The following is a 15336-nucleotide window of genomic DNA, read 5'->3' as shown; positions in this document are numbered from 1 at the left end:
GTCAATTTTTTTTTCTGCAGATGACTTTACAGGAACACCCATCTCATAGAAAAATTTGCAAGTAACAGTAGCCAGGACAATAATAGTGCCATACTATAGGGTCACACTTTCCTGCTCACAAAGCATTTCCTTTTATTGTTCTGTTTCCTAACAATTTGAAGCCCCAAGGGACTACTGAGATTTTTTTTTCCCTGTAGAGTCTAACATCTTGCTTCTCCTTTCAGATAGAGAGAAAGGAAGTGGGGGGGGGGGGAAGAGAGAGAGAGAGAGAGACAGGATATTATTGCAATGTGGTTCTTAAATCAAACCAAGTGAACATGAAGAGTAGATCTCAGCATAAGGTTCTAGTGGCCCAGATAAATATTTCTTAAAAAAAAAAAAAAGACTAATGCCACAAGGAGGAATGCAGTAAATAGCAAAGTAAGATTTTCATTCTACGCATTCCCTCTTTTTCTTTAAGACGATGTGGAATGTAATTTAAATTGCTCACTATCACACATCTTAATTGACAGACCTCTTCCTTATGTTTTGTTCTCAAGAATTAATGTTTGTATTTAATATTATACTGTCATTATCTTGTTTCCTCTACACTGAATGGGGTTGTCTGTTATTTGCAGGTGTAGAGGGGCAGCTGGAAACACAATTCCCTTCTCTCCTTCCCTCCTCCCTCTGATCACTGGTTATTACACATAATTACAAGGAAGCATGTATTAGACTTTATTATAATGCATGACAGTGTGCTTTAAGTAAATTAGAAATTTGCATATCAATTCAGGGAAAAAAACCTAAAATGCCATTCAGGACCTTTTATTTACATCCAGAGGATTTCTAGTTTTTAGGGAATTGTTTTTCTTCTCAGGTTGGTAATCAGAGTCTAAAATATGAAAGCATAATGAAGTCAGGGGGAGGAGCGGAGGAGCTCTGCATCCTGCACTGGTTTTCTTCCTCCTTTTCCTCCTCCCTGTCTTAGTAACCAGCTGGGCAAGAGTTCCTTAGTAACCAGGCAGATCATGCATTGGCTACCTGGGGCACTTAGCATTTACCTTATAACCTTTCAGTCTCCTGGAACCAAAAGGTAGCTTGCTGGTGGTGTCAATACTTCTACAGCCAGATGAAATCAGGACCATCCAAAGCAGGCACAGCCATGTTCCCTGGAGTGTCAAGGAATAAGGAGTCACAATGAGCTCCGCAATTAACCCCATCCTGGCTCCGTCACTTTTTGTACTGTGTCCCTTCCTTGACCCTAGAGAGAGTTGAGCCACACTCAAGAATTGCTTGTCCAAAGGTAAGAGCACTGGAGGTTTTCAGGTCTGAGCAGGAAGAAGAGAAGGGATCCTGTTTCCCCCCAAATTATCTCTGTGGTTATTAAATCATTCCTGATAGAAATCCTTATAAAAGTACAGTGTAATTTTCCTCAATAAATTTCCTCACATTTCTTTTTTGCAGATATCCAATGCATTATGCGCTCGTTTATGGATTCAAAAATCCAAGGACCAGAAAATTTTTTCGATTTTTCACCTTGGAAAGGATGAATTTTTAAAAATTATATCACTTTCATACCAATAATAAATATTTTCCTTAATATAAAATATCATCTACCAATTTTTATAAATGGAAATATGTGGCTAAGGAGAAATTTCATGAGTTTTAAGACCAAAGATTTCTCTTTTGTAACCAAAATAGAAACTGCTGCTGTTGGGTTGAACTAATAAGAATTGCCTATATTCAACCTTTTTGACCCACAAAAGCAGTAACATCATATGGTTCAACCTATGACATCTAACCAGTCAATAATGTTTTTACTTTAACAACATAGAAAGGCAGTCTTTCTTCTTTCTGTTTGTACTTTCATCTAATTCTGTACAAGACTTTGACATTTATAATTGTTTTCTCTCTCATGATTAAAATTCACAACAGCTAGGAAGAAAATGCAACCCGCATTCTTTTGTTGTTATTGATTTGCTTTGCTTTTTTTTCTATTCTTACTCATGCAAGTGTCTTTAGAATCATTAGAGTGTTCAGAATTGTTCTATCTGATAAAATATACTAGGGTGGTTTAGAAGGGGCACAGCTGCCCAGCACCATGGAAGGATTTGTGGTAGCACAAATCAAGTCTCAGCAGGAGTTCTACCTGGTGACACATAACATCTGTCCCAACACAAGACCCACAACCAACTGAAATAGCAAGAAATAGGAGACAGCGAGAGTGCAATTAAACAGGTGACGATTCCCCAGGAACAATAATATTAATAAGCCTGGGTGTTCCAAAGTGCCATGAACTCTGACACTTCACATATTTAAGAACACACATCCCAATTCTTCCAGGCTTCATACTCCAACAGAAAGTGAAAAGTAGAACACAACAGTCCTGGAAACTAGAAAAATGAGCCTGTTCTTTGGGATGAAAAGTTGACTCCCAGTTTCAAAAGGACAGTGATGTCCCACCTTCATTCTGTCAGCATTTCAACTTCCACATGAGGTATAATTCTTTTCATAAGAGAAAAGAATGTGAAAACTGAAAAACAATAATCAGGTCACTCTTCACTAATGTGGTTGTAGGTATACTTCTTTTATTTCTACAGAAACGGGTTTTAAAATTATATATCATTATAATTAGATATGAGTGCATGCTATACCACATGCATTACACCAAATAAAAACAACTGAATCAAAATAATCATCTTGAAGAATGAAATAAGCACCATGGCAGGAGTTGTAAATCAGCCTCTGGTATCCATTCTCCTTCTCTTTCCTCGTAACAGAAGGGTAAATTTTTAGCTAGATATGAGTTCACAAGAACTTTTTTCTAGTCTCCCCTTCATCTGGCTGGAAGTTTTAAGACTGATTTCTGGCCAGTGAAATATCAGCAGGAGGAGTTAGTGAGAGTCCTAGGAAGTTTGCTAGCAAAGAGAGCATGTATCTTTCTTAGTCTCTTGCAAACATGTTGACCAAAAACTTGGTGGCCATTTTGGACCCGTCTGCAACCTCTTCCGTATTTCAGGGAAACATGATAGAAGGAGCCTGGGTTCCTGATAACCAGGGTGCCCCCACACCATTCCTATTTATATCCCATCCTCTTTAACTTAGAAAGAAACTTCTTTTTTAATTAAGCCTCTAATTTTCATGTTTTTCTATGCTATGCAGTCAAGGCTAATCCTAACTAATATAAATATACTCGAAGTATATAATCTAAAAGACATTAGAACATTTTAATTAACATGACTTCATGGCAGAAAAAGATTGACTTAACCTACGATTTGTTTTAACCTTCAGGGATTGAAACATTAATCAAATTTTATATTATACTTCTAATCTCATTCCAACCCCCTAAGCATAATGAATGTCTAAAGCCTGACAAGTATCCAGGGCAAACACTTTCACTGGAAGCAGGCAGACAAAAGTTCATTATTTTCCTTTCTAAATCTCCATTTAAAAGCATCACAATCCTAATTATGTGATTTGTCTATTTGCTAATCAGATGCATGGAGAGAGATATAAAGTAGATGTTTTAAATACTTTGTAGGTTTAGGTAATTTTTGTGTGTGTGGGCACCCAAAGCCCCTTATATAGAGGAAGCTAAAAAGTATCTGTATAATATGTAATCAAGAAGTATAATAGCAGGATAAGCATTTGGCCTAGCAGTTAAGATAATATTAAGATGCTCACATCCTGGGCCGGTGCTGTGGCGCACTGGGTTAACGCCTTGGCCTGAAGCGCCAGCATCCCATATGGGTGCCGGTTCGAGTCCCAGGTGCTCCTCTTGCGATCCAGCTCTCTGCTATGGCCTGGGAAAGCACTACAAGATGGTCCAAGTCCTTGGGCCCCTGTGCCATGTGGGAGACCTGGAAGAAGCTCCTGGCTCCTGGCTTCGGATGGGCACAGCTCTGGCCGTTGCAGCCATCTGGGGAGTGAACCATCAGACAGAAGACCTCTCTCTCTCTCTCTCTGCCTCTCCTCTCTCTGTGTAACTCTGACTTTCAAATAAACAAATAAATCTTTAAAAAAAAAGATGCTTTCTTGCTAATGCAGACCCTTGGAGGCAACAGTGATGGCTCTTTCTTCCTAACACCCACATGGGAGACAGTAATGAGTTTCTAGCTCACAGCTTTAGCCTCTGCCCAATCCTAAACTGTTGTGGGCATTTGGAAAGTGAACCAGTGCAACCGTATTCATTTTCTCTCTATTTCTCTCTCCCTCTCTCTCTCACTCTCATTCTCTCTCTCTCAAAAGGGAAAAAAAGAAGAAGAAAAAGAAATACAATTTCAAGGAAAAAGAAATGTCATCCATGACTCATTCTTGTCTGTTCTGGCTGTTCCCCTCTGACACTCATGATTGTCCAATCTGTTCATTCTTCTCTTCAGGATTAACAGCTATGCTCTGAATCTTTAGCTGCAAAATTAATATCTCATATGAGGACCAGATAATATAAGCTAATTACAATATAAGTAATAATAATTTTACTTTTCCAATGTGCTTTTACATAGAAAGCTCCAAGTGCCTTATAAATTATATATACAAGGACCACTTAATCCTCTACTAAAAGACTGCTACTCTTAAAGGGAATCCACTTCAGTGCTGTACAACAGAAAAAAAGTGTGAACATACAATTGCTGGAGGCGTTTTAGGTAAGTAAAGTACAATTCCCCATTCAGAAGCACTAAAAGGTCTGAACAATCCCTTTAGAAAATCATCAAGGGGGCTTTTAATCACCAGAAGTAGTCAACTCTTTGTTTTGGGTTTCATCCAATCAAAGCAGAAACTTCAGTCATAGAACAGCATGCCAAACCATCAGGGGTTATGAAGTCAGCTCTACTTCATTAGCAGAAGTCTCTTTTCCAATTACATTGAGTAAGGAAAATGGAAAAGACGACCAGACGGCAAACAAAAACGTTATGCCTGAAGTTGATAAGCCCTGGATTGTGAAGGATGCACGAGTGTTTGCATTGTGCAGACTTCTGCTCCCTGTTTCCAGTTCTTTAGCCCAGACCCAAGATTTAAGAACTTAAACTTGAGTCCAGACACACAGCACAGAAGGCACTGGCTGAGACTATTCCTTATACTCCTTGGACAGCTGTCAACATTCCTCAGCCTTTGGAGACCGTGATCTAGCTGAATGCTGTCTCTATAAAGCCTCTTGCCTGTGGCTCCTCCAGAGATTATCAATCCCTTCTTTGAATAACCCCAGCTCATTTTTCATGCTGCTAATACAGTATGTGTCAATCTTACAAGAGATGTTTCTGAATTTTTCTCTGTACTAAATAATTTGTTCTTTATGTGTAGTAAATTCCTTATCATACTTTAATTCCTAGCAAAAGACCTGCACACAATAGGTGCTGAGTGTTTTGTTAATGACAGAATAATCTATCAACACTGGTCTAGACAATTGCAACTCCTAAGGGACCTCTTTGTGACCATACTTACCCTTCCCTCATCCATTGTGAATACAGCAAAAAGAAAGAACATCTAAAACTAAGAGAAATCCATGAATACTTCCCTATTGCATCTCCCTCTTATTCCCCATCTTTATCATTATGTTGACTTGAAATCCCCCATTGGCTTTCCATTACTCTGAAAAACAGGTCTAAACCCTTGAACCTGCCATGGCCCACAGACCAGAATTTTTCTCTAAAACTTCATTTCCTGCCTCTCTTCTTCTTACTCACTATATTCCTGTCCTGCTGGCTCCTTCTAATACTCTTCAAATACTCCAGGTTCTCTCACTTCAGGTGATCTTTATATATGCTAATCCCTTCAGTAGGAATGCCATTCCCACATGATGCTTTTAGCATCCAGATCTCAGATTCCATGTTACCTCTTCTGAGAAGCTACCAGGGTCCACTGCATTAGATGAAAGTTTGTTATCTCCCATCAGTCTTTAGCTTGGACCTTTACTTTTCCTTTGTATTTTATTGAAATTTAAAACTTTTTAATTTATCAGTTTACTTGTTCATTGATGGATTCCTTGCATAGAATGTAACTTCCATTTGGGCAGAGACAGTGTCAGTATAATTCTCTTTTTTATTTGCAATAAGTTGCCCAATATTTGGCATTTTTAAATACTCAGCAAGTATGTGTTAAGTGAATAGAAAACACAACTTGGACTCTTCCGCTAAAGACCTGTGCCATACAAAGCCAGTTTCACCAGACTAGAAAGCATCTCCAAAGCAGATCAAATGTGAACAATGGGACATTCAGAAAGAAAAAGCAATTATAATGAATATCTGTGGCTATTTGTGAAATAAGAAAAATCAGAAAGTGAGGTTTCTTAGTATGTACATTATTTTCTAGTGTATATAAATAATTATACAACTTGTATATGTCTCTTAACAGGGGTCCTCACATGTTTCTCAGGATAACTCAGTGCAGATGTTATCACCCTCTGGGGTAAGGTACCCTTTTCATGTGCTCTAGAGATATCTGGTGTATCCCTCCAAGAGCAGCGTAGTGGCACAAGATGTGGGTGTAAAACGACAGATTGTGCAAGTCTTTATGTTACATGCTAAGAATTTGGAATTTATCTTATGAACAAGAAAATGACTGAAAGCATGGTAAGATTTATAGTTTGAGGAAAATGTACCTGATCGACACATGAGTGGAGTGGATTCAAGTAAAGGAAAACTGGAAGAGGTGGTTGAAAGGCCACCCCAGGAGTCTACACAAGGATTTGAGGATTTGAGATAGGCAAATGGTAAAAGGAATTTAGAAAATGATTATACATTCAGGAATGATTATACATTCAGGAATCATAAAGTTGGATTCTACAACACTAGCAATCATGTCATACAAATGAGCTCCAGAAATAAGTGACTGCTCAATAAAAGGTACTAAATTTTACTAGGGAAAAGTGGAGTTTGAATGCTGGGAGATATACAAGTAAAGCTGTTTAGTGGACAATTATAGACTCATACTCAGAAAACTCAAGTAAGCTATAAATACAGATTGGGAAGTCACAGGTGATAAAATGGTTCACCTGTAGATGATCCCTACATTACAATGAAAAATGCCAGATGTAGTGATTCAGAAGTTGGTCAAAATATGCTCCAGAGAAATCTATAAAAAATGGTATCCTAGGGGGCAGGCATTTGACATGGCAGTTAACAAGCCTCTTGGGATGCCTGCATCCCATATCATAGTGCCTAGGTTTGAAGTCCCAGATCCACCCCTGATTCCAGCTTCCTGTTAATGTGCATCCTGGAATGCAGCAGGTGATGGCTCAAATAGTTGAGCCACCCATGAGGGAGACACAGATTGAGTTCCTGGCTTCCACATGGCCCAGTCCTAGCTGTCATAGGTATATGAGGAGGTGATTCATCTCTCCTCTTCTTTCCTTTCTTCTCCATTTACAATAAAATATTTTTTTTAAAAAAAATAAACACAACTTGGGGTAGGCGTTTGGCAAAGCAGCTAGGGTCCTACTAGATATACCTGCCTCCCATGTTGAAGGGCCTGATTCACTTCTGTCCTTCTGCCTTTGGTAGACAGCTGGTGATGGCTCAAGTATGGTGTCCCTGCTACTGATGTGGGAAACCTGGGATGGGTTCTGGGCTCCTGGCTTGACCTGGACCAGCCTTGCCTATTGAGAGCATTTGGAGAATGAGATAGTGAATGGAAGATTTCTCTCCCTCTCCATCCCTCTCTCTCTTCCTCCTTCCCCTCTCTCCCCTCCATCTCTATCTCCTATCTCTATATCTCTCTATCTCTATGTCTCACTGTGTGTCTGTGTGTGTCTTGAATAAAATGGAAAGTAGTTTTTTTCAAATTTTTAAATAAAGAAAAATGACCTCCTGATCATGAAAAATAATCTACATACTATATACTCAATAACTAAATGATACTCACTTAATTTTATATAAATGGCCAAAATAGAAACAGAACCGAGTTTATTAAATTCTGTTTGTTGTTCATAATTTCTAATACTTGATCATCCCCTTGAGGCGTCCAAGAGAAGACTTTCTGACGCTAGAGAATCAAATATAAAATTCTGGAAGTTCACTGAAAGATACCACACACTAATTTACTAATGTATTCTAAAAGTGTGTTTGGCATCTATTGTGCAATAATGAAAATAAGTTAGCTTGTATATTTTGTTTCTTTTGCTGAAAATGATGTCATTACAAGTTTTAGAAAGCATGCTGTTACATTCTTTGCATCCACCCAAGTATGGTAAAGAAGTTTAGATGTTTACAATATCTGACAATATTGTGATTGATCTCAAATAACTGAAAGAAAAGTGCATTGAAAGGAAATTAAGAGTTCACTAGAATGGAATTTGTAATAACTTACTATAACATCGGGTCTGTTTATTCACTTGTTTGTTCCTTAAAATGATCACAAGAGACATTAACATTATCCTAATTTTACACTTCCCCTCTGTCAAAATTAAAGCACAGACAAGATATTAACTTTTCAGGTTGAAAGAGCTTGAAACTGGTAAACCTGAGCTTCAAACTCTACACCTGCCCCTTTCTGAAATTTCTCAAATTCTTTCTTTTCAAGAAACTGAAAATTTTAATGACTCTTCCCAGCAACTCAGAGTAGTAGTTAGCAATTAAATGTTGACTTGATGCATTAATAAATAATATAGAGATCTTATTATATTGTTTATAACACTCCAAAATTCCACTGAACTGAAATTTCAGCAAATCTCCCAACCTCAACCTTATTTCTTATTGTCCATTCTGTTCTAAACACCTACATGACTCATCATTTCAACACTGCCATCAGCAGCATTGGCTTACATCTAAAACTTCAGTTGGACCAACTGAAGTGGGTTAGGTCTAGAGCTCATGGTACCTATTTCCTACAGCAGAAGCTCTCACTGGGTGAAGACTTATGCAGGTGCACAAGTCTCAAGCTCAGAAGGGCCCCATGCTTGGTTTCATGCTCTGCTGCTATTGCTGTGAAGTTGTTAATAAATTTTGAGGAAGGCAATATGCCCTATAAGTTTTACTACCTGTCCTGATCTCATATAAATTCTAACTTCTCTATTGACTTTCTCTTGATTTCTCATTACAATGACTTACTTCACTAGGGGTAAAATAAAAAGAGAAATAAGGGTGTTATGGAAGAGAAAATTAAACTAACCAGGTAGGTTAAAGAATCCTTATTTTTTTTTTAATTTATTCATTTATTTATTTATTTGAAAAGCCTGGGTTACAGAAAGAGAGAAAGAGAGAGAGGGAGAGAGAGAGAGAGAGAATTTTCCATCCACTGGTTCACTCCCCAGATGACTGCAATGGCCAAGGAGCCAGGAACCAGGAGCTTCCTCCAGGTCTCCCACATGGGTAGCAGGGCCCAAACATTCAGCCATCCTCTGTTGCTTTTCCCAGGCAATTATTAGGGAGCTGGATTGGAAGTGGTGCAGCTGGGATGCCAGCATCGCAGGTGGTAACTTAACAAACTACATTACAATGCTTGCCCCTTGGGATTCCCTCTTAAGAAAATCCAATTGGTGGCAGAAGGCATCTGATCATTACATATCAGAGTCCGTGGATTCAAATATTGGCTGAACACCCAATTTAGTGCATGTTTATGGAGGCAGCAATGATGGTTAAAGTTGTTAGGTCCGGGGGCCGGCGCCGTGGCTCACTTGGTTAATCCTCCGTCTGCGGTGCTGGCATCCCATATGGGCACCAGGTTCTAGTCCCGGTTGCTCCTCTTCCAGTCCAGCTCTCTGCTGTGGCTTGGGAGGGCAGTGGAGGATGGCCCAAGTGCTTGGGCATCTGCACCTGCATGGGAGACCAGGAAGGGGCACCTGGCTCCTGGTTTCGGATCGGCACAGCGGCCATTTGGGGAGTGAACCAACAGAAGGAAACCTTTCTCTCTGTCTCTTTCTCTCACTGTCTAACTCTGCCTGTCAAATAAAAAAAAAAAAAAAAAAAAAAAAAAACGTTGTTAGGTCCCTGACATCCATGTGGGAGACGTGAATTGAGTTTCAGCTTCTGGCTGGTTCAGGCTTTTGGGAACTGAACAAGAAGATGGGAACTCTGTCTCTTTTTTTGTCTCGCTACCTTTCCAATAAACAAAAATTATTTAAATCCTATCTTTTGGGTTCTGAAGAATGAGTAGATACTAACTAGGCCAAGATCTGGAAGAAGCATATCCTAGGGAAAGCCCTAAACCCTGAACCATAGGCTGAGTGAGGAGATCCGACAAAAGCATTTAACAATGTGGAGACCTCCAAGAAGGCAGAACAGATCATGGAGGGCCTGTGCTCCATGTTAAGAATTTTTATCTTCACTCCACAACTTTAAAATGGTTTTGTATTTACTTGAGCTTTGCCTTCTCTTCTTTTCTCTGAAGACGTTCCTCCTTCATTTCTTCTCAGGCTAATTCTTCCACTGATGCTCTTAACAGTCCCCTTCTCTATGCCAACTGGACCTCACTCCCCATCCAATGGGACAGGGTAATCAAAAAATCTTCTTTTTCTGGCAGCTGAGACTTCACTCTTTCCAACATCTCTCACCCAATGTTGTCAATGAAGGCAGGAGAATCTCATTCTCTTGAATGACCTTTTTTTTTTTTTTCCTTTAAAACTAAGTTCTTAATGTATCAATCTAAAGTTGCCATCTTCACTATAACTTCACCATTTAGTATCTTTTGCCTGTGTACAACTTCAAATATAGACTTGTGTGATTGTCTTTTTGGAATCAAGTAAAAGTATCTTAAAATGGTTTCTTAGTGTGATCTATTGCCTCAGTGTGGCAAGATCTTTTGGAAACTTTAATTTGACAGCCCACAGATTCCTTTTCCTTTCAACTATGGAGATTTGGATTTTGCAAAATATGATAATGATCTGGTGTGTGAATGTATATGGGTGAAAAACACAATTTAATATTAATTCATGATACAGCCTATTCTATTACAAAAACTGATATGTAACTGTGAATGTAACTGATGTAGTTACATTCAAATTTCCACATAATGAATGGAAGGTTAAATTATTGCTATCATTTCTGGTGCCATAAATATTAGCAAAAAATCTACTTCAATCACATTATTCTTAAAATAATAAGAAATTTATGGGGTACACATTTGAACAAGAACATAGAAATAGTAAGCGGAAGAGGAAAAATGTTTTCATGGTTGAAAAATCTCACTAAACACAAAAGCACAAGTGTCTTGTGTCCCATCTGACAGTCTTCATCTTAGGCAACAATAGTTTTCCCAGCATGCTACAGGACATTATTACAGGTTCTCATGCTGCCTTGTCTCATCAAAGCAGCAAGTGCAACCAGAGTTGGCCCATTTGTGTATAAAGGTTGCCCTAACAGTCAAATGAGAGGGGTGTAAATGAGAGAGTATTGAGATTTTAATTCTTATTCAACCTTTTGTTTTTTGAAAATTCTACAGGCCTAAAACTAGGCAGCAATAGTAACTAATAACCTTGCCTCATAATTAGGGTAATCTTTAACAAAGCATTATATCTGATTTCAATAACTACATAGCAATTAGGTGATTATTGGTGCCCAATAGAAATATACCATTAAGCATTAAGGAAAAAATACAGATGAATAGTAATCACACTGTATTTTACATGGAGCTGTAACCTGAAGCATAATAATTACTGTATGTTATAGTCTCCAGAGAATAAATAACATTGTAAAGATAATTTGAGAGAAGGAAAAAAAAAAAAACTCAATCTAGACCAACTAGGAAGTATATGCCAGATAAAAGAACTATGGACACTGGAAAAAGAAAATAATGAAATGTTGTGAGGGGTCCAGCGCTAGCGTAGCAGGTAAAGCCTCCACCTGCAGTGCCGGCATCCCATGTGGGTGCTAGTTCAAGTCCTGGCTGCTCCACTTTCAATCCAGCTCTCTGCTATGGCCTGGGAAAACAGTAGAAGATGGCCCAAGTCCTTGGGCCCTGCACCCATGTGGGAGAACTGGAAGAAGTTCCTGGCTCCTGGCTTCAGATCAGCACAGCTCTGGCCACTGTGGCCAACTGGGGAGTGAACCAGTGGATGGAGGACCTCTCTCTCTCTCTCTCTCTCTCTCTCTCTCTCTGCCTCTCCTCTCTCTGTATAACTCTGAATTTCAAATGAATAAATAAATCTTTAAAAAAATAAAAAAAGAAATGTTGTGAGAGCACAAATGTGATTCCTACCACCAACTACTGTGGACTCTATCTCTTAGATATATCATAGATGTTACTGCACTAGCTAAAGTCATTGATGTGCCTTGCTCTGACTGGTATAGCACTCTGGTACTGACAGCACAGTCTCTTCATTTCTGGCATCTGTCTTCTCCTGTCTATTTTCCATCCTGCCCCTAGAATCTTCTTTCTGACTCCCCACTGTTTATAGAACAAAGGTCAGATTCCTTAGCCCAATGATGAAAGTCCCTCTCTGATAGCCCTCCCTAACCTCTTCAGTATGAACTTTATGCAATCACCACCATCTTTGACCCACCTCTGCCCTCCATCACACATTCCAATCATGGACATGTAGTTCATCCACTGCCCTACTCTTGATGGTTTCTCATGCTGCACAGGTGACTTTTTAGGAGCATACAATCTGGAGTCTAAGTGCTTAGATTCAACCTTGGTTGTGCATCTTAGTTGCATGACCTTAGAGAAGCTATTTAGGCCGGCACAGTGGCTCAATAGGTTAATCCTCCACCTGCGGCACTGGCACACAGGGTTCTAGTCCCGGTGGGGGAACCGGTTTCTGTCCCAGTTGCCCCTCTTCCTATCCAGCTCTCTGCTGTAGCCCGGGAGTGCAGTGGAGGATGGCCCAAGTCCTTGGGCCCTACACCCGCATGGAAGACCAGGAAAAGCACCTGGCTCCTGGCTTCGGATCAGCGCGGTGTGCCAGCTGCAGCGGCCATTGGAGGGTGAACCAACGGTAAAGGAAGACCTTTCTCTCTGTCTCTCTCTCTCACTGTCCACTCTGCTTGTCAAAAAATAAATAAATAAATAAATAAAGGAGCTATTTAATTGTCTTGATCAGTCTTCTCATCTTCAAAATGGGAAGATTATTAAAATGCCTACCACACCGCATTTTGAAGGGCTACTTAAGCCCTACTTAAGGCTATCAGAGGTGCAATGCTTATAACATAGTAAGTTATTTAGTGAGTATTTGTTTCTATTATTATCACTGAATTTTGCCATCGCTTCTCCATTTGGAAATGCATAGTGATCCTTTAACACTCTGGTGAGATGACATTTTAAAATAAGATGTATTAGGCATTTTATTTTTTCTTCTCCCATAGCAATGATAGGGATATAATGACATGCAAGACATAAAACATGTTCTTAAAATTTAAAATCTAGTATCAGAACCACATGAGTAAGTTAATATCATTTGGTAGGGCACTTGCTATGATAGAATTTAAGGGAAAACTGTGCTATTCAACTGAGGGATAAACAAGTCTGGCTTAAAGAAGTGACATTTGAATTGGGTCCTGAAGCATGAATAAAAGTTTTACATGAGCCAAATAAAGGATTCTTTCAGACAAGGGGAGCATATGCAGATATATGATTATATAAAACATTATAGCATATTTCTGGAAAAGAAAACATTGGAATAGCTTCCAAGAAGAAAATGTCTGGACAAAGGACTGGCAAGGTCCAGAGGGTGTACAATGAAAGTAAGAAATGCATATTTACTTATTTGTTTATTTGAAAGGTAAAGTTACAGAGAGGCAGAGGCAGAGAGAGAGGACTTCCAGCTGATGGTTCACACCCCAATGGTCACAACAGCTGGAAGTGTGCCAATCCAAAGCAAGGAGCCAGGAGTTTCTTTCAGGTCTCTCATGTGGACGCAGGGGCCGAAACACTTAGGCCATCTTCTATTGCTTCCCCATGCTGTAGTAGAGAACTGGATTGGAAGTGGAGCAGCCGGGACTCAAACTGGCACTCATATGGGATGCCAGCACTGCAGGTGGCAGCTTTACCTGCTACACCACAGGATAGGCCCCACATAAATCTTGATACTTCAATCCGTAGGTTGTGGAGTCACTGAGGCTTTTGAACAGGGAAGTAACATCATCAAATTTGCCTCCAATCAAGAGTAAATTTGAAAATGGATTGAAGAAGTTAAGACTGAAGATCATATTAGGAGATGATGACAATGATCACTAGAGAAAAGATGGTAGCCTGAAATATGATTAAGTGACAAAGGAGGCCATCACTGTGGCTCACTAAGCTAATCCTCCACCTGCAGCACAGGCACCCTGGGTTCTAGTCCTGGTCGGGGCGCCGGATTCTGTCCTGGTTGCTCCTCTTCTAGTCCAGCTCTCTGCTGTGGCCCAGGAGGGCAGTGGAGGATGGCCCAGGTCCTTGGGCCCTGCACCTGCATGGGAGACCAGGAGGAAGTACTTGGCTCCTGGCTTCGGATGAGCGCAGCACGCCGGCCGTAACGCGCTGGTCATAGCGGCCACTTAGGGGGTGAACCAATGGAAAAAGCAAGACCTTTCTCTCTGTCTCTCTCTCTCACTGTCTAACTCTGCCTGTCCAAAAAAAAAAAAAAGTTACAAAGGAAATAGCAGAAGGTATGGAACAGATAATATTTCAGAGACAGAACAAATATGATGTAACAACCATTTAGATAAGGTACAGATGTTGAAAAAAGAATGGCTGACAAAGGGAGGTAGATAAGGATGACAATTAGTTTCAGGATTGACATACTATATGAGTAGTAGGCACAGCACTAACCAGGACAGAACAAGTTCTGTCTTAGAGAAAGATGATGACATAGAGAAGTGCAAGTTGACGTGAAATAGAAATGCTACACAGAGGAAGCAATCCATTTGTGCTTTGGACAACACCAATACATCAGATAAATTTGCTATCTGCTCACATCTACTATTTACTTTGTGCTTCTTTGGAAATAAAAGAGCAATCGATCTTGACTTGTACAGTAGTCCTCAGGTTTGGCTATCCCTCCTACCTGAGATATTCTTCACAAAAAGTGGTACAATTAGAATAAGTCAATCAATTTGTGTCTTTCAAGTTAACATCTCTGTAGGAAGTTCATTGACCCTGCTTCTGACACAAGTCCAAATAACAGCTGAGGAGCAAGGGAAGATGGAACATGGATGGCAGTTCATGACACAAACATTGTGGGGTTTCCTTCCCTCTAGAAATGGATTTTTCTGGACATCAGGTAACCTATGCAACAAATATTTTGGTAAGGTCTGAGAGCTGGCCAGTGTCTCATGGTGAAGAGAGTGAGTTTAAAGCAACAGCTGTTATGACAACTGCAGGGAAGAAACTAGACTAATATAAGGACAGGCATAAAATCGAAGGGATACCCTCTCTTGGCCTTAGGAGAAAAGAAGATAACAGAGCCAGATGGAGCACGGACTCTACTCTCTGAGCCTGTCAGATTTC

The sequence above is a fragment of the Oryctolagus cuniculus genome, chromosome 2 (assembly GCF_964237555.1).
Source record: "Oryctolagus cuniculus chromosome 2, mOryCun1.1, whole genome shotgun sequence".
NCBI lineage: Eukaryota > Metazoa > Chordata > Mammalia > Lagomorpha > Leporidae > Oryctolagus > Oryctolagus cuniculus.
The sequence above is the reverse complement of the archived record's forward strand: the minus strand, read 5'-3'. Positions refer to the sequence as shown.